The sequence below is a fragment of the Manis javanica genome, chromosome 2 (genome assembly GCF_040802235.1).
Source record: "Manis javanica isolate MJ-LG chromosome 2, MJ_LKY, whole genome shotgun sequence".
NCBI lineage: Eukaryota > Metazoa > Chordata > Mammalia > Pholidota > Manidae > Manis > Manis javanica.
In genome coordinates this window covers 214,843,334-214,850,024 of record NC_133157.1, presented here as the reverse complement: position 1 = coordinate 214,850,024, position 6,691 = coordinate 214,843,334, and the positions used below count along the sequence as shown (strand labels likewise).

At 40.5% G+C, this 6,691-nt stretch overlaps 1 long non-coding RNA gene across 1 annotated transcript; it reads left to right on the top strand.

Moving 5' to 3' along the window:
• Positions 1-989: 989 nt before the first annotated feature.
• On the top strand, positions 990-6,227 carry LOC118972821 (uncharacterized). The gene is made up of 3 exons (XR_005061924.2): positions 990-2,506; positions 2,777-2,940; positions 3,959-6,227. It is a non-coding gene; the product is annotated as an uncharacterized lncRNA (long non-coding RNA).
• The last annotated feature ends 464 nt before the right edge of the window (positions 6,228-6,691 follow it).

Sequence of the window (6,691 nt, the reverse complement as noted above, 5' to 3'; positions counted from 1 at the left end):
ATGCAGAAGATTTCTCTCAAAACACGGGGGTGGGGTGCAGTTCTAAGCCTCACCTCTGTTGATCTCCAATTTCTCACCTGATGGCCCCCCTGCGACTGTGCCTGTCTTAGGTTGTTCCTCCCTTGAGGAATCTTACCCGTCTCTGGCTAACCAGTCATCTTCCGGGGCCATACAGGGAAATGTAAAGTTGGTAAGTGAGAGAGAAGCCATACTGTTTGAAAAGGTTAGCTTTTTACTTCTTTGCAGATTTATGCCCTGTGGCTTCTATGCCCAGCATTTGTCTTGAGGTATCTTTACCACTTGGAAGAATTAGGATACTCGGTAATTTCGATATGAGGCACGAATTCTACTTAAGGGTTGTAATTAGGAAGGAAGAAGAAAAGCTATAGAAGTAGCAGACGGAAGAAAACATGGGAGGATTGATTATTTCTTTGACATGTCTTCTTGTAGTGTAACATAAGCATGTATAGGTTTTAAACTGCTAATTAAATTGCGTGCACACATTAACCTAATAGGAATACAGCTACATAACCAAAGCAGACCTACAATTACCAGCCATATCCAGTGAAACCAAGAAAACCAGTTAGGCACCCTAGGCATTTATGAAAACTTATCAATCATATGATGGATATTGTCTAACTGAATTTGAATAGTTTGAGAAAAATCAGACATATTAAAACAACACATTCCTGGGAACTGTTCACATCCCATATGTTCTTTTAACAGTAGATAGTCTGTAGTTGCAAGATTTTGGAGCACTGCAACTTGCACTTCTCCTAATTCTTGGTTGAGTTCCAACAGTATAGATCCAGTCAAATTTGTTGTTTTTAAAGTTGCTTTTTTGCTTCATTCCTTACAATATTTGTGTTGCTTCCTTGAGCCTCAGGTTGCTCATTTAGATGGAGTTAATTTTGACTCCAATTTATCTTACAAGTTAGTTTTCAAGATCAAGGGTCTTAATGAAATTGAACATGTTTAGTGCTGTCAGAAAGTAAATGTAGAAGTATTTAAAAACATTAGTAATATCCAGCACTCAATTTCTAGCATAACCTCAATTATTGTTGGTCAAATACATACGTCTTAAACATAAATAAATGCGAGGGTGGCTTTGTGCAGGGTTTGAAATCATTGGCCTCAGTGTTTTCACGTGTTCTATGAAAGTTACATTAGATCAGTGCTTTTCCAGCCAGCTAACCATTAAAATCATCCAGTTAGCTCTGAAACACCAGCCCTAGGAAAACCCAATGATAATTTCTTGGAAAGGGGTTTACACATAGGTATTTTTAATTGCTCCCCAAGTGGTACTATAGTGAGTGGGCCAGTGTCAAGAAGCATTGTTATGGTCACTAAGGTCTCTGAAACTCTCAAGTTCAGGGTTGACTTGGATTTTCACTATTAACATATATCTGTCCTTTCTGATTTGGTATTATTAAATGTAATTGTCTCCGCAAAATTCCAAATCACCAAGACAAAGAGTAGAAAACTGCAGTTATTACTCAGATATTCTCAAATATCTACATGTTTGTCACTGTGGTTGACAATACCTCTAACTGTATGGATTTCTTTTTTCCATTTTTCAGCAGAACTAAGGGAAATAGCAAAATAAATAGTTTCTCCCGTGCTTTAGGAATTGTCTGAGACATTTTGCAGGTGCTGTGATACACAATCTCAAAACTACCCTATGAGTAGTATTAGAACCAGTTTGAAAAGGACTGAGGCTGAGGTAAACTCAGGAAATTTGGCTTGACCACCCAGTCAACGGGTCCTTGAATCAGATTCGAGCTGGGCATTGCCTGCTTCAAAGAATGTGCATATTTATTTTTCACCATACCATTTTTTTTGTAGTGGTACTGAAAGATATTTCATCCACAGAGAGAGTCTAAAAGATGCTGTGGGAAGCAGAAATAGATCAGATGAACAAACCCCAGTTTATTTGGAGTATTAAAACAGGCTGAGCATTCATGTACCCATTTCTTTATGTGATGCTTACCTCCACAAACCACAATCCCCTTCTAATATCTGCATGTCCTGCTGTTTTCAAAAGAATTAAAGTGTAGGATTGTATTGATCTGGTCGTGTTTTGGGATGATCACAGACTGTCATTGAGATCTGTTTAAATTAATCATTTCTCCCAGATATCCCACAGCGATCCCTGCCTCCTGCCCTTACGTAAAAACCAATAGGATTTTACAGAAATGATGGTATGTGACTTCTCATGCCAGGTCATAAAAGGCTTTGGGGCTTCCTCCTTATTCTTTTACTTGGATTACATGCTTTGCGGGGACATCACCAGCTATACAATGAGGATCTCAAGTTTCCCGTTTGAGAGGTCCATAGGTGAAGAACTGCATCTCCTGCTGGTTGTCGGCCCCTGCTTGCCAGCAACGTGAATGAGCCACCTGAATGGGCCCTCCGGCCACAGCCGAGCCTTCGCATGACCCCACTCCCAGCAGACCCTTCGGCTGCAACCCCTTGAGAGGCTCTGAGCCAGGGCTGCCGAGTCAAGGTACTTCTGAGTGCCTGACCCAAAGACTGTGAGAAAAGAAATACTTCTTGTTTTAGTTCGGGATAATTTCTCATGCTTTAATAGATAATTGACATAACTTCCTTCCTTCCTCCCTCCTCTGTTTTCTTCCCTCCCTCCTGCCTTTGTTCTCTTTTCCTTCTTCCTTCTCTCTGTTCCTCCTTTGTCTCTGCTTCTCTCCCCCTCACTTTCTCTCCTCCTGATTCTCTCTCATCGCCTCTTTTTGGTCCTCCCCACATCCCACCTTCCCAGTCACAAAGTGCCAACGAGTGCTCGCTTCATGCTGCTGGAAATCAAAACACAACAGTCCTGCCTTTCAAGGAGGGCTTAATTTTCAGTGGGTTATGGACACAAAGACAGATCATTGCGATGTCATGTGGTACCTCGTGTAATGAATCCACGACATGAGAGCACAGGTGAGGAAGAGTATACTTTTTTCTGGGGGGGAGTCAGCAAAGATTCACCAGAGGGATTGAGAGGGGCTGTGGAGATATCCGAGGGCTTTTCCAACCAAAGGTCAGAACGTGTACAAAGGTCATGAGGGCGTGAGGGAGGCGCACCAATGCAGGGGTCGCTAGTAAGTCCAGTTTTGCCAAAGCATGAGTTATGGAGGCTTGAGTGAGAGTTTCAAAGAACATTAATCCAGGACTCAATAGTAAGGATGGTGAGCCCATTAAAGTTGTTTAGAAATAGAATTAGTCGCATCAAATTCTCTGAGTCGTGGTTTCTTCATCTATGAGCATGAGCATAGTACCTGTCTCATGACATTGTGTGATGATTTAAGAAAACACCTTATGAGATGTGTGACATATGACAGGTACTCAGTTAGTGTTTCCCTTATGCCATAACTGCACCTTTAAAATGTAAGGTCTCCACTTGTCCTATAACTGCTACCCTCAATTACAGCATGTTGAAAGACTAAAACTCTATGAGACGTATAATAATAAAGCATCAAGACATTTCTCCCTCAGTATATGCTGAAATAAGTGTTTTCCCCCTTTCAGTGGTCACTGAATTCAGTGGGTAATTACACAGAAGAGCTCTTTGTATCATTTGACTCTGGGGAAAAAATGGCTAGAGAATGTGAGGGAAAGAAACCACCTTTCTGAGAAGTCTTTGCTTTAAGGGCTTCCCTTCCTGAGCACAGTGAGGGTGCATATTGCTACAGTTTATAGTGCATCCAGAATATTCCAGCTGAAAGCCTTTCCTCTGGATAGTAATGCCCCTGAGAGGAGTGAATTCCAGGTCAGTACATCCCTTCTTTATTAGAATTCACTGAAATTGCATTTGAAGTCCAACATGATGGTCTGGCCTTTTGAACTTTTCAGAAGAGGGGGAGTGTTAAGCAAAAACCAGCAATTCTTAGATTTTCTATATGAGATCCCTATCTGTGCAAAAGAGTTTATATGTGTGTCTTTATCTTTTTTTTTTCAGATGCTGTTCCTGGTTCTTATTTTCAAATATTTTTGCTCTTTTTACAGGTCTGCTTAATATTTTAGTTTTCTGGCTATCAGCCACTCAGTCTCATTTGAAAGGAATCTAAAAATTTGTACATTTCCCAATCAGGTGCAGAGTTAATGTGCTGAAGTTTCCTTAGATTGTGCTTGTTTTTCCCCTGTCCCCTGTGGGTGAGGACATATGGAAGACCTCAGCTGAGTTTCAGGGAGACCTGGCTGTGACATCTGTCACCTTGCTGGGCTGGGGAGAGCCATGGAGAGCAAAGTTGTATAACTCTTTATTGATGTACATCATTTGTACCAACGGCTCATAGATTGCTGGAGGGAAAACGCTTATTCAAAGTAATTGTGTCCAATCCTATCATTATAAACATGAGAATCTGAGACCTAGGACACTTGATAGGTTTATCCAAAAATCGTACCTAGAAAGCAACTCACATTTTGGAGGCACATTCTTTGAAAGTGTGCAAAACAATGTGGTTTTGTAGAAAGAAAATAGATTTTGCAGTTAGACAGACATGGCTCTGCATCCCAGCTCTGCTTTCTTTGGAGGATGTGACCTTGTTGACAGGGCTGTTGCTTGGATATAGATCATTTATGTACAATACTTCACACATTATAGACCCACAGTAGAAGTTAGTTCCACCAATGACCAGAGGGATAATGTCTGGAGAAGGACTCTGTAACCTACACATTGCAAACCAGTATGAGGCATGATAATCCATTTTCTTAATTGATTAACAGAGTTATATCTGGGAGCCTTGTAAATGCATGCTGGCAACCCTTCCTTTGAGTGCTGATTTTAATCTCCAAGTTGAAAGGGATTTGTGCTTTCCTACTCTGCATTTATATTTAAAAGAAAAAGTCAAGTTGAGCTATAGACATCCTTTCATACTGTTTCCAGAGACCAGGTCCTAAAACTTTTCTTTCCCTTCAAACAGGGAGTCCAGGCTATAGCCAAACATTTTGGAATAAGAGCTACTTCTCAGGTCATCTGGACCCTAGGTCATTCTCCCTGCAAACAGCCTACTATTGTATACTGGGGAAATGAGTTCCTCTTGCCCTTTAATGTCCTCTACAAATCATAAGAATCAACCTTTGCATAGGACCTGGTAGTTCATGAGCGCTTTAATGGTTATATACTCATTTTGATCCTCCAAATAACCTCATTGAATAGATAGGGGAAAGACAATTATCTCTCCCATTTTCCAAATAAAAGTTATCAGTAAACATCTGCATTATTAGAGTACTTTATTGACCATCAATGCATATTCTTCAGTATTATTTGTTACTGTCAGACACATGAGCCCAAATATTTGGATAAGCTTCCATGATCTGAATCCTACATCCCTCTTTGCTTCATCTCCTGCTTTCACCCCTCCATTTCTCACAGTGACCATGATGAACTTTTTTTTTCTTAAAGATTTTATTTTATTATTTTTTTTTATTATTATTATTTTTAGATAAGTATTTTTTATTGAAGGGTAGTTGACACACAATATTACATTAGTTTCAGGTGTACAACATAGTCATTCAACATTTATATACATGATAATTCTAGGTACCAGCTATCACCATACCAAGTTGTTACAATATTTTGACTATATTCCTTACATGATGAACTTCTTGTGGTTGATTTCAAATCACTTTGTGGCTAAAATGAATTAATATATATTAAAATGCTTAAGCTAGTTGCTAGCATGCAGGTAGCTCATAATATGTGTCACCTTTTATTACTTTGCTCATGTTCCCTCTACCTAGAAAATCCGTGACCCTTCTGTGCCTAACTTTTATACATCCATTAAGACATCCATATGCCACCTCTCTTGGTGAAGCATTTAGTTCAGAGAAACCGAGTTATGTGGCTTGTATGTGTTCACACCGTCCCTTCATTACTGCAACCCCAGTACCTGTTACACTGCTTTGTCAGCGTCCATCTCCCCTTCTTGATCCTAATATGCACCTTGCTTACTGTGTGTCTTGCTCACATTCATATGCTTACGTCTTCTTCATGTCTATGTGCTTGTCACTAGTCTGGAATCTCTTCAGGAATACTTACCAGGAACTTAGGGGTTGAAAAAAGTTGTCTTCTTTTTCAACAACTGAGCTGGAAGGCCAGTGAGGAAATAAACTGTGCTTTTTCCCTTTAAACTCCTCACAGTTCATCTAGCACAAGGTCTTGACTTACTGGGCACTTGATCATTCCTGGTGTTTAGGCCCTAACTTAGCTTTCTATCACAGGAGCCCTCAAGATTCAGACGGCCCCATATTCCACATGGGACTTTGTATTGCTCTTCTCAAGCAAATAGAGGTCATGGGCCAGGAATCTTGGCATCTCCTAGTACGAGGAACCAAATGCTTCTAGTCTTCTTTCCATTGAGAGGCAGAAAGCTCCCAGGGTCTATGAACTCTTTTCTTTTCCTCTTTCACAATGAGAAAGCAGGTGCCTGAGACCCCTCAAAGCACTGCCTCTTAGTCTTGTTGCTGTGCAGGTTGACTTCCCCTGAACGAGATTAATGAGCCATGACGCCAGCCTCTACCTGGGCTCCCTGATTTGGGTTCACTCATGGCATTTTGGTGCTAAGTGGAGACAGTGCCATTGATTTAGAACATACGTGCGCTTCTCAGGAAATCCTCAGTAGAAGTCATCAATAATAATAACTAAGAAACTCTCTGCTTGCAGACTGACATAAATATAATTACATGGGTG